This window comes from Ptychodera flava, chromosome 3 (assembly GCF_041260155.1).
Source record: "Ptychodera flava strain L36383 chromosome 3, AS_Pfla_20210202, whole genome shotgun sequence".
Classification (NCBI taxonomy): Eukaryota; Metazoa; Hemichordata; class Enteropneusta; family Ptychoderidae; genus Ptychodera; species Ptychodera flava.
In genome coordinates this window covers 34,337,135-34,356,557 of record NC_091930.1, presented here as the reverse complement: position 1 = coordinate 34,356,557, position 19,423 = coordinate 34,337,135, and the positions used below count along the sequence as shown (strand labels likewise).

General features: G+C 38.8%; 2 long non-coding RNA genes across 2 annotated transcripts in view; both read left to right on the top strand.

Annotated features, from left to right (window-relative positions):
- LOC139129886 (uncharacterized) overlaps positions 1–18,731 on the top strand; it is a 58,499-nt gene extending 39,768 nt beyond the window's left edge. Inside the window, exon 4 of the long non-coding RNA XR_011551714.1 lies at positions 18,713–18,731. This is a non-coding gene — a long non-coding RNA (uncharacterized lncRNA). The remainder of the gene's footprint in view (positions 1–18,712) is intronic.
- Positions 14,512–18,450, top strand: LOC139129885 (uncharacterized). Its single transcript, XR_011551713.1, has 9 exons — positions 14,512–14,541; positions 15,623–15,641; positions 15,737–15,765; positions 16,891–16,909; positions 17,019–17,047; positions 17,827–17,845; positions 17,944–17,972; positions 18,287–18,305; positions 18,421–18,450. It is a non-coding gene; the product is annotated as an uncharacterized lncRNA (long non-coding RNA).
- Positions 18,732–19,423: the final 692 nt, after the last annotated feature.

Here is a 19,423-nt window from a genome sequence, read left to right as displayed (position 1 = left end):
CATTTAGACAGGGAGTCTCAGAGAGAAAAAAGTAACTGTCTAGGTCTGACAATATTTGGAACATTTTCCCTTAAAGTGACCTGTGTTGATTTTGTCATCTTTGAAAATAACTCCGGTAGATGTTTTCAAGAATCATACAACCAAAATGATTACCTCTTTGGGATTATGAAGAATGCTTTGACAAAAATGTGAGAAATAAATCGACCAACAAATCAAATACAACATTTTCCCCTTTGTACTCTTCATTGTGTTCCTTCTGACAGATCTTTGATCAAAACAGGATGACTGCTTTCAAGTTTTAAATAATTATCAATTCAAATTTAACTCGAAGCAATTTTATGCAGGTGATTCGATCTGAAAAGAAATATATTCATATTCGGTGTAACTACTATACCACGCTTGCAACGATGAATTAAATAAATGTGACTGATGCCAGCCCTTGGAAACGACAAACCAGATAAAAAGAAAGCAAAAGTGGGCATGCAGAATTGCAAAACAAAACAAAACAAAAGAAAAATAAACATACAAATAAACAGTTTCTTCACTCTTTGTTCGGTACCTGACAAGTTCACGTTTTAGGATCCTCTGTGTGTTCAAAGTGGCCGGTAGCTATATAGTGAAAAGTGAGAAAAGACACGGGTATCTGCAGGCAGGATAGTAGCCGTTCTCAATATGTTTATACTACATGTATAGGGGAGACGCTTTACACATCGAAACTATTTTGTGTTTATTTGATTATAGTTTATATTATTTGTTTAATTTATTCTGTGTTGCACGTTTTGCTTTTGTTTTTCTTGCAATATTGCCGTAACATTGCCCCTCCCCTAAAAAAATCACACACATATATTCACACACACAACCACCCACCTACAACACGCGCATCCATCCAACTCCAACAACAAAACGTTCAACACAAAACGAACACTTACTATGGATAGTTTGTGATAAATGATGATGATGATGATGATGATGATGATGATGATGATGATGATGAGGATGAATGCAGAATATAGTGAAAAGAAAAAAAATCCGTATGATTATAACACTAGTCTCTCGGGAGTTTATTTATCTTTTTGTACATAAAAATAGCTCCTTTCCAATTTTTTTATTTCATCCTTTTCATCTTTTATTGTCAATTCACTAATATTCGCAGCATCACAGGGTGTACAGATTTCTTTATTGGTTAAAAGAACGTGACATCATAAACTTAGTTAAACATCTAATTATAATTATAACCGCTTTCCACTTTGAGAGCTACAGAGGGAAAGCACTTGCTGTTTGGAATATCCAAGAGCTTTGCTGCGACAACTTAATAATATGTGATTCCATTTCATGGAGACTCATTTAGGACCATCTTTTTAAAAAATAAGACAGTTGACAATATACCATTATAAAACTCAGCTGTAAACAAAAATAATGAAATCTTGTTTACGAATGGGCATGTATGACTACAGAAGAGTAATTCCATCTGCAATTTTGGTGAATTTACCGACTTTATCTGACTATTTTGTCCGAATATTATCGAGAAACTGGTGTTTACGTGGCAACTTGTCAGACTTTTTCCTGGAATTTGCGCAGCTGCTTATTGCACAGCGTGACCTTTACTTACGACACAGTCCACAGTATTTTACATTTATATAGATGAGCTGGTGAATAAGGGCAAGTGGCATCTAACGATATTGACTGTGCATTTGAGTAGTCCTGTTCACAACGTACTGTGTAACATACTACATACGGTTAGATGTGAAAATGATGTAACTTCATTCACAAAGTGTCAAAATTGTACGTCGCCCTAAAACCGGTTGACGGCTTATGATTTTTTTGTGTTTTATTCTTCGTACAGATAAGCAAAAACGTATGCAACTTAATACGGCCACCGTGACATAGTTTGCAATGAGCGGACTGAGTAAGCGGTGCACTGCCGATAAATACTCAACGTGTTTTATTTGCATGAATGAATCAGTAGCTGTCTAAGTAGGTCAGGTATTGTGTACTTTGCAAGAGACGTTAACATGAGCAAAGTAAAAGTAAGTCGCACTGAAAGTTAAACAGACATTGGTATTCCATACTCGTTTCTCTGTCTGTCTGTCTCTCGCACATGGTATTATTTGTCGAGAAACACCCCATATGACCATCAGAGTTGCTGAATGGTAGAGTGTGGGTAGGACAAAGACATAGTGACCCGTGATAGTCTGGAGGTCATGCTGTATTATGTTCGGGACTGTTTATTGTCGGTGAGTCTTGATGAATGAGTCTTATCCCAGTATCCTGACCTAGATAGGTTGATGTCAACCAATGACTATTCAGAGTGCATGACACTATTACAACTTAGAAATAGATGGGTCATTTAGTAATATTACAGAGAAAAATACAAAGAAGGAGGACTTAACTAAGACCAGATATGAACTGAATGGCCTCGCGTGCACATTTTGTAAAGTACTTCTTGGGGTATTGGCTTTTATGAAGAAGGAAAATGTGTCAATAGATGACAAAATTTGTTCCCGAATTTCTCAAAATCATCTGTGCCGCATGCCGCGCCGTGTAGCAGCAAAATGAGTTCGTGACCTTTGAAGTACGCGTTTCAAAAAATAAATACCCATGGGAACCTGCTCACCACGCCACGCAACTCATGTACAGCTGACTATGGTGGCACTTGTCAGGCGATGGTCGATGATTCTGGTTATTGCCTATATTGTCAAGTTCAATGCCTAATTTACGGAAACACGAACTCTGTCTAGTGTATTCGAAGCTCTGCGTACAGGTTGTGCACACGGCCTCTACCACGTGGTGTCCTGTGGACAGTGTGGTACAAGCCGTCGGCCTACCACCGTACCGCCGGGAAACGCAGACCTATTGTACGCAGGAGCTAGCCTACTGCTGCTGATTTAACATCAATGCCAACATGGAAATCTCATGAAAAATTTGTCATTGTTGGTTCTGTAGCTAATACAATCTTGAAAAGCAACTTAAAAGACACAGACTGTCAATACGTCGCCATAATATTATGCTGATCTCAGCGGAACCATGCCGGAATATAAATTCGCTGACACACACACAAGATTGAAAAGTGTCACTCTACATCTCATTCTCAGAGAAAATGCATTGATCAACCCGATAATCTAGCTTTTGGTTCGCTATGTCCAGAGTAACCCACACGATTCTTAAAGTCAAACGTCGACACGACGACATCAACAGTCAAAACTCAAGATTAGGGAGCATTCGTTATTTACGGGGAGGGGGGGGCCGGTGGAAATCAGGGGGGGGGTTGACTTTTACAAAACCGCTTTTTAGGGGGGGTCAAATTTTACAATCAATGATTGAAGGGGGGGTCAAATTTTACAAAGGTTTGTATTGAGTTATGGAAAACAAAATTGACTTTGGAATTTCACCGAAATGTTGCCTGTGTAACCGATGTTTCGAGACGGCAGAATAATAACCGACCGAAGCTCAGCCAAATTTATTTCTCTAGCAGGGCCAACAAGTCCGAGACTGGCGTTAACCTCTCTAGAGCAGCAACAGAGCATGTAGCCCTGAGTACAGGTCTGTGTGTTCCTGGCGTATACGGCCTCCACCACAGCCCTGCAATGGTCTGTGGAGATAACTGGGGTCTCTGCAGCGAGATTCAAAATGGGGATCTCCATGGGTAAACAACTTGTCGAGTATGTTATGTTTCAGAAAATGAGCGGTTTTGGACGTTAGGAGAAGTCAATCGCATCTTTTCTGGGATTGGTTAGGAGGTAAAGGTAGGCAGGGAAAGGATTTTGCCCCAAAAGAGCAGAATTTCGGCCAAAAAGACCGTTTAGTCTTCATTGCGGTCCAGATCCAGGCCGCAGAGACCTCAAGTCTGTTCAAAGACCATTGCAGGGCTTTGGTAGAGGCCATATAATGTTGGGAACACACGTGCACACACCTGTACGCAGGGCTACACAGCATGGGGCATGAAATGAGGAACCAACACACAGTCATATAATGTGACAAACAACTTCTGTATATTACTATATTGTGTCAAATATCGGGGTCTACATATAAAATAGTAAAACCGTACTTCAAAACTATAAATATTACTCCATGGTAACAGTAACCGTACTGATCGACCTCCCGACGGCAGGAGTCAAACACACTTTCAGAACAAAAACTCTGTTCAAACCCTTTCTAAATGCTTAACAATTTCTATGGAAAACTTAACGTTACCGCAGAGGTACCTCAGACTTGACCACGCGGCTGGGAAACACAAATAGTTCACACGCGACTTTAACTAATGTTCGATGATGAGCACAATTGTAAGTCCCGTGTATTGTCTGCACATGAAAGTCGGCGACAACACACGCAATTCACTGCTAAGCAGCGTCCAGTTCAGCTACCATGGGAGCAGCCATCTTATATTCTTAGATCTTTGTTTATACTTCCGGTCGGGACATGCCGAACTAATCTGAAGTCTTCCTCTGCTAACTCCGCGCATCAACAAAAGTTCAGTGGAACGATCATAAATAATGTTCTCATGACAATCTCAGACATCTGACTGAACTCATAAACGGAATAAAGTTCACAGTTAACACACAATTTGCTGCAGAAAGATCAGCTTTCAACTTGTGGTGAATTATCATCTTAGCCTGCAGTGTGTATATTGCAAATTTACGGCACGGCTTTCACTTGTGTGAGCAATGTTTGTTCCATCGACTAAAGTAGAGGATGGCGTAGGGTTTAAATAAACAGTCCGATCCGCATAAAATTCGATCTCTGCCACTCACCGGTTTCTTTACATATCTGCTGACTTGAGTAAGACTCAAAATAGAGAAATATCTGACTTAAAAAGCACACGGTGACACTCAAACCTTCCAGTGCCAGTGCAGCATGCAACGTAAAACACTCTCTGGAAAGTTCCCGTTTTGGACTCCCTAGGTATACAGTGATAACACACAAGAACTCCCAGGCAAAATAGAAAATACACAGGTCCTCCATACATAATCTATGAGAAGCTATGAATAATTTCTTTTAATACAAAACTAGCTAAATCTGTGTATTTATAGACTCTTGATTATTGATATTAATGTACTTGATAAGACTAGGGTAGTTACCAGTGCATGTGTGAGCAAGAAATTTGATTTTGGAATTTCACCGAATTGTTAATTCACTATCTTGTAAGAGGAAACTATGAATAATTTTTTTCCAATATAAAACTAGTTAAATCTGTGTATTTATGTACGCTTGATTATTGATATTAATTTACTTGATTAGACTAGGGTGGTAACAAGTGGATGTTTGTGCAAGAAATTTGATTTTGGAATGTCACCGAAATGTTGATTCACTATCTTGTCTATATGGAAACTATGAATAATGTTTTTCCAATATAAAACTAGGTAAATCTGTGTATTTATGTACTCTTGATTATTGATATTAGTGTACTTGATTAGACTAGAGCGATTAAAAGTTCATGTGTGTGCAAAAAATTTGATTTTGGCATTTCACCAAAAATGTTGATTCTCTAGTATGTGAGGAAACTTTTTCAGCCCGGGGCCACAGGGTGCGAAGGGTTAATGAATCAAATCTGATGAATTTTTTTTTTTCATGGGGGGAGGTCACATTTTACAATTGATGAATTGAGGGGGGTCAAATTTTAGAAATTTGATTTGGAGGGGGGGTCGCTTTTTACGTTTCATTTGTCGCTCAAATTCCACCGCCCCCCCTCCCCGTAAATAACGAATGCTCCCTTAGCGATCAGCGCGGCCGAGTGACTGAATTCAGAAATCACTTTCTGTAAAATGTTTTAGTATAGCGCCCTCAACATACTTATTTAGCCTCCCATAGACTTATACAGGCCACAAATTTTCTTTTACTCATAACTTGATAAATTCGCAAAGCACAACCACCAAAAACTAATCAGTTCTTGCAAATTTGAAGAACAAATTGTGTGCGAAATGTGATCGGAATCTGCCAAGCCGTTTTTGAGATATCGTGCTAACAGACAGACACACAGAAACGCCTAACCATAACCTCGCTGCGCGCATGCGCACGCGAGGTAAAAATTAAGGAAACAGTTTAGTTTAGTTTAAGACAAAGGAAAATGATAAAACCCAAGTGAGTATCAGTCATTTTTCCGGAAAGCAGACAAAACCTCACCTTATTCATTTTCTAAATTGAAAGTATAAATTGGCGTGTGTGTGTTAAACGGTGATCTCATGAGATAGATTGAGATTAGCCTAGATTCTATTCGTCCGCTTGCCTCCGTACCTCCGACCTACTCCCGTCTAGTCTCGTGAGCAGTATTTCGACGACCTACTCCGGTCTAGTCTCGTGAGCAGTATTTCGAGCAAGAGTCGTAAAAACTGCTCATTTGAATGTCAATAGTCGCCAACTGAGACCGTGACGTCACCAGCGTCCCTTTCAAAGTCAATCACTGACCAGATATGAACTGAAAATGCTCACGTGTTTCATTATATATTGCATTTATGTGCAAGTTTGAACCTTTGCTACATGCTTTGCTACATTTAAGTGTTATGATCAACACAATGAATTTCACCACAGATCAATTCTAAAGGTCATTAAGTATTCAAATATGTAATTAGCTGAAATAAAAATAACTAATTTCTTTGAGTACTGTCATTGTATCACAATATAGCATGTGTAATTACCTTTGGTCAAGTCCTTCAAGCTCTATATGCCAAACCGTGAAAGCTTGTTAGCTATTTATGCAAATTATGAATTAGCTGACATGAAAATGCAAAATGACTTTCAATACTGTTATAACCTGGTATAATGATCAATGTACACAGCATGTTTCGCCAAATTTATCAAGTAAATGCCAGTATATATCCCTAATTTGGAAGGTTCATTAAATATGCATATTGGGAATTGGCTGAAAAAAATGTCAATGACTTTCAATAATCTTGTATCATAGTATCTTTAATGTACATAGCAAGTTTTGCCAACTTTGGTCAAGTCAAAACAGATAAATATCGCTAATAAATGCGGGATATCGGACCGCATGCGGGCGAAGATTGCATTACAAGCGCGCCAACCCAAACTCACTGCATGGACATCACATTTACGAAATCGAAGTCCAAAGTCAACTCGTCATTGTTAGAATAAGAGAGGTTTTCCATCACACGGGAGCATACCACCACAAATTTTGCACAGATGGCGTTGCACTGGCATTGAAAAAGGGTGCATGGGAGCATGGGAACGCGGGCAGTTTCCCTCGCTATGGGTAGGAAATGCATTGAGCAAGACACACTTCCGGGTTCGCAAAAAAACGAGGATCCCATTTACGGGGCGCTCAAATATAACTATTTGCTGTGATACATAGCAGAGGCGTATATGTTTGTGATGCTGAGAATAACATCAGTAAATAAATGACGGGTTTTAAAAGTTGACGTTTTTTGCGATGAAACAGACTTCTGAAGGTAGCTCGCTTGGGGAACACGTCATCCCGGCCGCTGTCCGCTTTGACCCCAGTAATTCACACTGGTTTTGGTCGGCCCCAGGTACCCAAGTCACTTCGACCCCGTCACACTTTTGCCTACACACTACGGGTTTTTGGCAGCCAATTTGTTTCACGCGTAGTCGTCCTAATGAATTATTCATGAGCCCACTACGGCAGCGACATGCTGTCTCATAGACATTGACGCCCGTCAGAAATATATAACGCTATTGCCGCCGTTTCACGCTAGCATTGTCCTAAAGATTCTCTAAATATATAGTATACATATACATGAAAACGTATATGTAAGTATTTTACTTACATATAAAATAAATTACGAAAATTCTGCCAAAATTATGCTGACACAGACAAGCGGTTATGTCCGAATCGCGTACAGCACCACTGCTAATTAAGCCCTGAAACCAATTCGTACAAGAAAAGTAAGGCGTAATTTTAAAATCGAAAACGATACGATTTTTGTTACGATGAACATCCGAAGGACTGTGTCTTTTCTTTCATTTCGTGCGAAAAATGAAAAAATTGAACCGGCGAGTTTTAGGTATTGCAAGTGTGGATGAATGATACGAAAAATTCCCATAGTAAACAATGGTTTTTGCGCCGTCGTCGGTACCTTGTGGATCGCTTGCTTCAATTTTTTTAGTGTTTCATTCATAAATACAAAAATTCACACCTGAGACCTTGAGATGCCGTACTACAATCGTATCGTTTTCGATTTTTTAAATATATGCTTAAATTCTTGTGATTTTACACTTGAACCGCCGTCTGTAGTTCGACAAAAAACACATTGCCCGCGCCTCATAGGAAAACAATGGCGTCTACTATCTGCAAATTCATGGCCGCTATCGTGCCGATCACTTGCTTCAATATATTTATTTCATCAGCTACGAATGTAAAAATCTAAATCCGTAATCTTTAGATGTCGTTCTACAATCGTATCGTTTTCGATTTTTAAATATTGGCTCAAATTATTGTATTTTTACATTTTTACCGCCTTCAATTTTCGGCAACACACATACTCGCGCCCCATAGAAAACAATGGGCGCTGATGATCTACCAGCTTCGCCGCTATCGTGCCGATCGCTTGTTTCAAAATATTTATTTCACCCGCTTTGAATGTAAAAATCTAAATCTATAATCTTGAGATACTGTACTACAAGGGTGTTATTTTCGATGTTTGGATATTCCGTTAGTTTCGTGTAAATTTACATTTTACTCTCGTGATTTGGCGACGTACGCGTATACGTTACTCCCTCCCTCCCGCACCCAGTATTATCGGCTGTAAATTCTTCGCCGCTACCGTGCCGATCGCTTGCCTCAAGATACTTATTTCTTCAGCTATGAATGTAAAAATCTAAATCTATAATCTTAAGATACTGCCCTACAAGGGTATTATTTTCGATGTTTTGCTGTTGCGTTGGTTTTATTTAAATTTACATTTTACTGTCGTGATTCGGCGACGTAATTTATTACTCCCAAGCCCATACAAAATATTTACCGGCTGTGATTATTCACCGGTCCCGAATCAATCGCTCGCTTGGAGATTATTATTCCTTCAGCTATTGACTTTAAAAAAAAATAATCTTGATGTTGTGCACTTCAATTGTATGGTTTAAGATTTTTGAAGTTTTGCTTTAATTTTTTAAAGTTTACATTGTTACAGACGCAAGTAATTCAGCGCCTTACATGCAGAATACCCTATAGATAACAACGGCGTTTCACCGGCTGCAATGCTTTACCGACCCCATTTACATCGCTCGCCTATTTATGCTTATTACTGCCACTATGTAAATAAAAAATTACACATATTATCTGGAGATAATATGCTGCCATTGTGTGGTTTTCGATTTTTGAATGCATACATAATTTGTTCATTTTTTGCATTTGTATTGCTGGTGTTCGGCGACATCAACATGCGTTGCGCGATATTGTAAACATTGGCTAGAATCAGTCTGCAGGTGTATTTCAATAATCCGACATATCTTGGGAAGTATATCCCATTGCCAACAGTAACACGTATTGTCGGGATTATCGTACGGAAAAAAGACTGCAAAAGTAAGACTTATGAATCTTCATCAGAATTGAACACATCATGATTGTACACGAGTATCAACCGTGAATGCACGTTGAGCTCGGCAGTTACACAAGCATGGTACGCTACATGCATAGCCCTACGAGTATGGCGACAGTCAGTGTCCGGCTTTGGCTACGCCGCCTACCGGAGGTGGGAGGCGGCGTAGCCAAAGCCGGACACTCTCGTCATACTCGTAGGGCTAGCTACATGCACTGCCGCGATGCCGATCGTATGCATTCCAAGGCCTATCCCGGAATTTGTTTCACAAACAACCTCAAAGGAGAGCAAACATACTTCTATGACAATGACGAACACGTTTCTTGGCGAAGCAAAATCAAAACAGTGCAGAAGTACATGAAGCTGTAGCCAACCTGGACAAGCACATTTCACAGCGCCCTCAAACAGTCGATTGTTTTCACTTGTCATACGCGGCGTAACAGAAAAATTAAAACTTTCATAACTTCATTAATATCCAAGCCACGCCCACCAAAACCTTTTCAGTTCTAGCCATTTGAATTCTGAAGATGTCTACCAAATTTGACTGAATTACGTTCAGCCGTTTTTGAGAAAATGGACCAACAGACAGACAGACAGACAGACAGACAGACAGACAGACAGACACACAGACACACAGACAGACAGACATCGCTGCGACATATGCTCACGTGTTCACACGTGAGCAAAAAATGACCCTCTCATGATTGGCCTATGACTTGTTTGGGCAGAGGTGCAGTGTCAACATAATTAACATATTTGACGTCATATTAATTGGCTCTGCCCAACCATGGAGGTAGGAACTTCCTACCTCCATGACCCAACCAAGTCATAGGCCAATCATGAGAGGGTCATTTTCAGTGATTGACTTTGAAAGGGACGCTAGTGACGTCAGGGTCTCAGTTGGCGACCATTGACATTCAAATGAGCAGTTTTTACGACTCGTGCTCGAAATACTGCTCACAAGACTAGATGGGAGTGGGTCGGAGGTACGGAGGCAAGAGGACGAATAGAATCTAGGCTAGACTGGCTCCCTCAACACGCACAGGGGCTCTGATAATTCTCTTAGTTTATAGAAACCGCTGGTGTGTTTGTATTTCGGAACTGTTGCCTTTATTACAGTTCACTCTCTCCTGTTCATTTTTCAGGAAAACAGAAAAAGCCACACCTTACTCATTTTCAAAATTAAAAGTATAAATTGGCGTGTGTGTGTTAAACGGTGATTTCATGAGATAGAATGAGATAGCATCATTGGCTCCCTCAACACGCACAGGGGCTCTGATAATTCTCTTAGTTTATAGAGAACCGCTGGTGTGTTTGTATTTCAGAACTGTTACCTTCATTACAGTTCACTCTCTCCTATTGGGGAATTGCTAACGAGAGTTCGTCTTCAAATTCAACAACTGTTTATTTCTTATTTCAAGGAGTTTCATACCGTCAGAGATAGGGCTAGCACTGGCGATGTTGTAAAAGTATAGGTTCACCGTACATAAAAGGCAAGGTTGCTTTCAGGGTAAATATATTCATAAGCTTATGGGCGCCCTGATGACAACATTGAATAGCATCGAACCAATTTTACGGTGGCTGGTGAGTTTGTATTGTGATATCAACTAGTTTTCTCATATCAAGCAGTTCCCAGTTATCAGTTTGTTAAAGGTTTGAATGCAACTTCTGAACGAGTTTTCACTGTATGAGTAACGCACAGCAGTTGGTCTACAATTTTATCACGACTGAGTGCCACTCAGTGTCCATGATGACCCCTACGACCCGTATTCATCGAAACTGAATAGGAGACGTGTTTCGAACTCACAAAAGTTGTCTGAGCAAACAATGGAAAGCGCCCGTTTAATTTCCTGAGTTGACTGGAACAGAATAAGAATAACGGGAAAACAAGACAAAAAGGATGATATAAATAAGAAAATTGTACTGTTAGGAAAGATAGTCTAAATACGCATTAACACAAGTGGAATAAAAAAGCGTGCTGTCATGTTTGATTTAAATATAAACACCTAAGGTTTTATTACCTAGAAAAGCGACAAACAGAACACTGGTGCTCCGAACTCCCCAAAGTTTTCTTTTCTATTCTAAATATCTTTTCTATTCTGCATTTGCACCAACCGTCAACATATGACAGTGATGTATTATCTGAGTGTAACTACAGATATTATTGAACAGGTGGTCGCGTCATCTTACGGAAACTCTTAAATAACAATTATTGATTTAGGAGTTCATAACGTATACAATACTTATTGTGTAATTGCCATTAATTAATGTGCACCTGGTAAATGTACAGGTGTTGATTGTCTAAAATTATTTTGAAAACACTGACATGAAATATTTACCACATGAAATTTCATTTGTCAAACATATTGATGTGTTGTTTTTTTCTATTCATATTTCATGCGAAAAAGTAAAGCTTCGTTCTGATGCTGGAACATGATGATCACACGAGAACACTCTGCGACAATACACACCTTGAACCATTAGTTTAACACTTTTATTTTCCTTATGATCAAAGAAAATTTTAAACCACTGTCTTTCATGAGCATTGACAACAGTAATTTATACCCTGTGCTTCCTCTATGAGGAAAACTGAAGTTTTCAGTTTCCCCCGAAAAAATACCGTGGATCTTTTTCTACTCCACGGGCATCAAAAAGCCAATAAAAGCAGCAGAGCAGTGAAATATTATTAAATATTCTAAACGTTCGTAAAACTGTTCCAAAGGCGAATTCTACCTTCTGTACGCATTGCATACACAAGCACCAAGCATCTCCTCATCAAAGGGAGATCCGTATCGAGTCGTTTTGCAGACGACAGTCCCCGACCTTGATCAGAGTTAAGGCAGAATACGTCTCGGGGACGGACAGTCGAACTCTCAAATTTTTCCAATACTGTTTTGATTACCTCTTATAGGGACTCATTTTAGAGTTCTTGGAGTAAGAAACACTTTCATCATCTTAGTTTTTCGAAAGTCGATAATGTTATCGATAAATAACCTCTGTATGCGGCCATTTTGAATATCAAATATCGGTAAATATTAAATGTTGCCAGGTTATTTGTTTCTCAAGTGGCATACTTTGGACGGTGGCCCCTAATTTTCATTCTCGATTTGATGAAAGTATGGTTGAAAGTTTCTGAGAAAAAGTTTTACATTTTACTGTCGAGGTTCATACTACCTTAATAGCGTTATGAAATCACAATCGATGACATAATAATTTTGATAGGATCCACCTGAGAATACGAACTAACGCAAAACCTGTAAGCATGGGGATACTTCGAAGATTACGAGAATTTCCAGTTTTTCATTACAGTTTTTCAGTATATTACGTCCTCCGAAGTTTCGCTTTAGACTTTCGAAACTGCTGAGTGGTCGATTTTTGCAATTAATTCCCTGATGCGTCTGGAGACCATTAATCTCCCTCATCGACCCGTTTAATCATCATGAATGAATGAACGGGCATTAACCCGTCTAGTCAGTCTAGGATCTCATGCCTTATATAAGCCAGAAGACCGCCCCGGATCGACACTTGTCGGTTGATGCAACATTGAAGGCAGAGATATCAGCAAGAATGCAGTACGTCATCTTTCTGACACTGTCGGCGGTGTTTCTGTTGGCGGGCTTCGGCTCAGCCCAACTCTCAGAACGCGTGAGTATTCTGACTGGTCGATCACTCTTACGAACTTCTACTTCCAAATCCTAGCAGCCTACAGCAAAAAAATCCTTTTTAGCCTTATGCACCATTTCCCGCATATTGGATTGAACCAGATGATTCTCAAAACCTCGATTGGTTTTTCATTTGTTCATCACTTCTGGTCAGTTAAAGCTTCGTTTGAAGCCTCTATCCTAATTCCAGAGGCATACTGTTATACGTTGAATGACATTCAATTGCACTTGTAGAATTGACTAATACAGTCACAGTGCGTGGACGGACTGCAATACAGTGTTAATTCTCGCAATGCAAATTCTTACAGCGCCCTCATGGATATTTTAGGTCACTCGTGTTTCCATGGGCCTCGAAAACTTTGGTGAAAGCCTGGATGTCCCGAATTACTTTGACAATGAATACCAAAACACGTCAAAATCAAATGAAATCAATTGCGCAGTTTTGAAATCATTTTCCTACTGATTTTGTTTTCAAAAAACACAAATAGTTGTCAAAACCTCAATATAATTTGGATTACGAGAGAATCATGCGGGTAATGAAGGGTTTTGTGATGCAACATGCGCAGTAATCACTGGTTTCACTTCGAAGATTACGCATTACGAGAGCTCTCCTCCTTCACGAAAGGAATAAACGCGCCAGTAGCGTCATTCGGTGAATTTTTGAAACATTTTAATCTGATTTTTAACATTTTACTTTCATTGACACGCAATGCAGGATGCAGATGTCGGTGAGTAGACTCCTCAATAATTTGTTTGAATATTCTCTGACAATGTTACCATGGTAACCAGGAAAGTGTTTTTCGCTGAAAATGTGTGTATGATAAAGTTTGTTTAAAATCGCTAATTTTACAGCGTAGTGCTATGTGGGGCCGATAGAAGACTTTATCTCAAACAACACAATACTTTTTATTAGGTAGTATACGCCTAGATAGTGAAAGATTTAAAATTTCGCTCAAATTTTCCTCAATGAAACGTTCAACCATTCTCATACAAACCAAAATTAAAAATCAGCCTGAGGGGTTACCTTACCGACCAAAGTTTGGTACTGGAGATTACCGAACATTTACCGATATTTCAAATTCAAAATGGCTGCCACCCCTGTGTTAACGCTATTGGGAAAATAATTTTTTTCTCTTTTCAAGAAACTGAGGCAGTGAAAATTGTTTCTTACTCCAAGAACCTTAAAATTAGTCGACAAGAGGTAGATCAGAAAATAATGAATTTGAGAGACCAAACTCTGTCCCTGAGGCTCACCTTAAACTCAGTGCTACATGTAGATGCAGTGATTTCAATTCACATTAGACAATTGAGGTATTAAAATGTAAAATGGATTTCTTTTTACAGAGAAGCGTCGTATGCATCTTGGTCTTAGGGTAAGCCATGTCTCTACAACCGTAACGTATTTTTTCATCTGCTAAAAGGGAACTGTAACTAGATTTAAAGCTGATGTGATATTATACGTGTCACTCGTACTACATTTAGGGAGTCATAAAGGGTATTAAGGTTCAAAGACAAGAAATTGACCCTTTTAAGCTACCAGTTCTATAGTGATTAATAAGCTCAAAACCGCCGTAAATTATATAGTTTCGGAAAGCCTAGATACAGAGCAACATTTTGGTTACCATAGTGTCACCATTGTTTACATAACTATCACGTGACAGGTAATTTGCATAACCTTTCAAAAATCGGTTTTCCCTATGTTTTGTCTCAATGCTTTGAGATATGTGGCTGAAATTTGTATGAGTGCAAACTATTCCAAGGATCTTCGAAAGTGTGTCTCAGAATTTTTTTAAACTTACTTAAACAATTTTTATGCCAGAAAAACTTCCAGAGGGGTGAATTTAACCCTAGTTGATTTCTTTAAAATTGTGCTCAAATAAAAACTAAGCAAGATATAAAAATCTGAGACACACTTTTGAAGAGCCTTGTAACAGCTTGCATTCCAGCAAGCTTACGTTAGATATTTTGAGGTATAGAGACAAAACATAGGGAAAACCGATTTTTGAAAGGTTATGCAAATTACCTATAACGTGATAGCTATGTAAAAATGGTGACACTGTGGTTACCAAAATGTTCCCCTATATCTAGGCTTACAGAAAATATATAATGTACGGGGGCTCTGAGCTTATTAAGCTCTAGAGAATTGTTAGACTGTCAATGCTATTTCACAGAGTAGTATCGTCACACAATTAACCCACTATATCTTGGCTTTCAATGATTCTTGTATTTAGCAATGCGTTCCGAGTCCGCCTGAACGACAGTAATGTGCACACAAGTATACGTTCGCTACATGACATAAGTCCAACCTAGATAATAACTCTGTCCAGAAGAAATATCACTGCAGTGTAGTCGTCTTGTCAGGCACATTTTGTGAACGGCTCGACTTTGCCTGACGCTTTTATAACCGCCTTATCATGTTCAATGCCACTTTTCTTTATTTATCTCAACTTGCAGGACGCTGGTCCTGATATGGGTAAGTGCGAAACACATTATAGCTTGTTATTTCCTAATTTATGTTCTCTGAAGCCTTCAAGTTTATTCAAGGCTAACTATTTTTTCACATTACAGAAAAACGACGCATGCACCTGGGACTTAGGGTAAGTTCAAGATGATGATGATGATGATGATGATGATGATGATGATGATGATGATGATGATATTTTCATGAGGGTGTTAGTGATTGTAACTGTGCTTCTCAATCTGACAAAAATCAGATATAGAAATTGCGATTTTCAATCTATGCTTGTTCTTTACTGTTCTCGCTAGCCTCACTATTTTTAAACAGTCACTGCCATAGGAGATAGCGTTTAAATCTCATGCATCGGCCAGTGCAGCTGACCAATCGTAAAGAGGCTTACAACTCGACTGAGTATGCTCTTTTTGAGACTGCGAAGCCGCTGGCAAGTCGCTACTGACTCCAGTATTTTCATATGGTTCCAACATAGACTGTTAGTGGTCTCCATGAACTAAGGAACTGAATCCGTATAGTGCACGCATATGATATGCAAACAAGCAGCTTAGGAAGGGGTCGCCCCTTTTCAGTTATGCGTATGGGACCCCCACTACTGGTCTATTGCTGTGCGCACGCAACTCAACAACCCTTGTGCATATCGAAAATTGTCAAGTAGCGGCTGTACCGAAAATGGTGACCGCGGTCGAACAGCTTAATACAAACGAATGGACGCATTCAAAATTTATTTGGCAAGATTTTGCGCTGATTGGACAGCTACTATAAAACTGGCGAACTCTGAATATGCATTAAATGATGAGTTTACTCAACGTTTGCGTGACGGGACGACTGCCCTTTCTTCAAGTACGGTAGTTTTCATTTTCCTTTGGTTGGATTATGCAATGTACAGCCAGATTTACTTTGGCAAAGAGCGCGATTTGAACGCAGTCAACTACAGTGGTTCATATGTAGTGAGGCGACTATCAGCTGATGAGAACAGCGAAGAACAGGCAAGAAAGGAAATGTACCCAATCTCAACATCTGATTTTTATCAGATTGGGCGCAACTGCAAGTGGCCGATCGGATTGTGAATGAGATGCGCTCTAACATTGAGAAAGTGAAGAATGCTAGACTGAGGTATTTTTGGAACGCGTTACACTTTATCAAGACAATATCAAGTCATAAATATATATAACAATGTCTGGCAGTCTTTCCATAATTCCCATTTTTTAAGCTCATTAAACGGTCTATCTATTTTTCTCTCACATTCGAGGACGCTTCACCAGGCATTGGTAAGTAGCACGACTCGACAAAGAAAATGAGTGTTGCATAGACTTTCCATACGCTCTAATTTTAATGCAGCAGGCATATAAATTGACAGTTTCTATTTTTCAATTTCAGAAACCCGAAGGATGCATCTTGGTCTCAGGGTAAGAATTCTACGATTAATTATTTACGGTAGTTTACGCCTCGAAAGTAACAGACTTCAACTTTCGCTAAAATTACATTAATTTTCATAAGGACACTTTAAAACCATTCCTTTTCGAAACGGAGTGTAAAAATCAGGGGTCACTTTGCAAAGTTATGTACCGTAGTAAAAAAAAAATACTCAATATTTACCGACACATGGCCACATTCAATGTTTAATTCTGTGAAAAAAGTAAAATGTTCCATTTTCACAAAAACAGCTTTCTTGAGCTTTAAAATGAACCCCCGTAAGTAGTTGGTATAGTGTAAAAGTTGAAAAATTCACCGATCTTGTTAAGGCCAGGAAGAAGACTTGCATTGTTCCTCGAAATCGCTGCTTGTACTTTAGCCGATCATGAATTTTGTTTGAAATCGCGACAAAATAAATACCGCAACTGTTTTACTTTCAGGGCATTTATGTTGTAAACATTTTTACAAATTGCTTGTTTTCTTCAGGGAGTACGCGGAAATAATGACTTTTTTCTGTCAAACCTACCTTTATTTGTATGCCTCCATATTGTGCACAATTCTTAGAGTCCAAGTCATCAGTAGTTACTGGGAGATATCTGCTGGTTGGTAAAAATATTAAAAAGTTTCCTCTGTAGCCTTGCAAAAAAATCAAAGGAACAAATAAGATTTCCCCTTGCCTAATCTCTCTCTCTCTCTCTCTCTCTCCTCTCTCTCTCTCCTCTCTCTCTCTCTCTCTCTCTCTCTCTCTCTCTCTCTCTCTCTCTCTCCCCAGGACGCCGAACCAGATATTGGTGAGAAATTTCATTACATTTCCTTTAAAATTACTCATTCCTTTCCATGACAAAATGAATATTAATAAAAAATCAAAATCTTGTCCCTTTACTCACAGAAAAACGACGCATGCATCTGGGACTCAGGGTAAGTTTATCTTGTTTCAGTTGATATGATGACTGCGACGGCAATGACGACGACGACGACGATGATGATGATAATGATGACGGCTACGTTGACGATGATTGCCTCCATGGTTACAGTCCTGTTACCAGTTTACCTAACTGAATCTGTTCTCAGAACACAAGGAATAAACAATTGACATTTTAAAGCTACATATTCAAGCACATATATAATATTACAGCTATTTCACTCGTACTAAGAGAAGTATCCATCCATGCATTAATGCATTTGTGTAATTCACACCCTCTTGATCTGATTTCTCTTTTCTAATATTCCAGGCCGCTGATCCAGATATAGGTAAGTCAAAGGCATTTATATATCAATGCAGAACAAATGCTGCGTCCAGCATTATTTGAATATGAACACAAATCAAATAAATGTTAACATTAATTAATATTGATTTTCTTTCCAGAAACCAGACGTATGCATCTCGACCTGCGGGTGAGTATCCTTTAATGAAATGAAATAATTGTTGTTGTTGTACTACTTCTTGCTGTTTTTTGCTCTTTTGTATGACGGAGACAAATGTTGTAACATATAAGCGTCTGTTCCTGGACACAAATTCTAAATTATTGCTCGTCATAAAAGATTGCAACGGAGCAAAAACTTTGAAACTAGCCATACGGTTAATAAACTTACTTATCGCTTTGAAGTTCCTTCCTTGTTTCCTAAATTCATATCGCAACCCTTTTCTAACATTTCAGGACGCTGTACCAGATGTTGGTGAGTAAAATTAAGTTTGTCGGTTACTTGCTCGTCGATTTTTTTTTTCAGACAAATCAATATAAACCTCTGAACCTAATAAAGGTACTTTTGAAAATATCCCTTCCCGATCAAAGACAAAATACCATTCTCAGCTGTTGTCCTGTCTTGTTATGTTGATTTTGTATTTTTTTCTTATAATCGCAGATAAACGCCGCATGCACCTAGGTCTTAGGGTAAGTGTATTGTTGAGTAACATTCGAATATAAAAGAAACTAGAATTGTATGATTATTTGACCTATGACAAATACCTGCGGGAAGAAAAAGTGACACTCAACGTACAAATTATTATTTTTGCAATGAGAAACCAGATATAATGAAAACAGTGCAAGATAAGAGATGTACATATTCATATTTTGTAATTATGAATCTGTCCCAATATTATATTAAAGCATGTTTTATGTTCGATTTTGATCATTTTCTTCTAAAAAACCAAGCATATATAGAAGAATTTGTGAAATTCGAATTCTTACACTATAGTGTGAAAGTAGCCGGGCCTTTGCTAAGGCATAAATACAGTATAGTATACATTGCACTCAAATCAAAACGGCAGCACAGCTAATATGTTGTTTTATTTCCGTGGATGTCGTCCGCAGATACAATCAAAAGCAATTCCCTCCTTCCTTCAGTTAGAATTGTAGATGCTCTGGTCT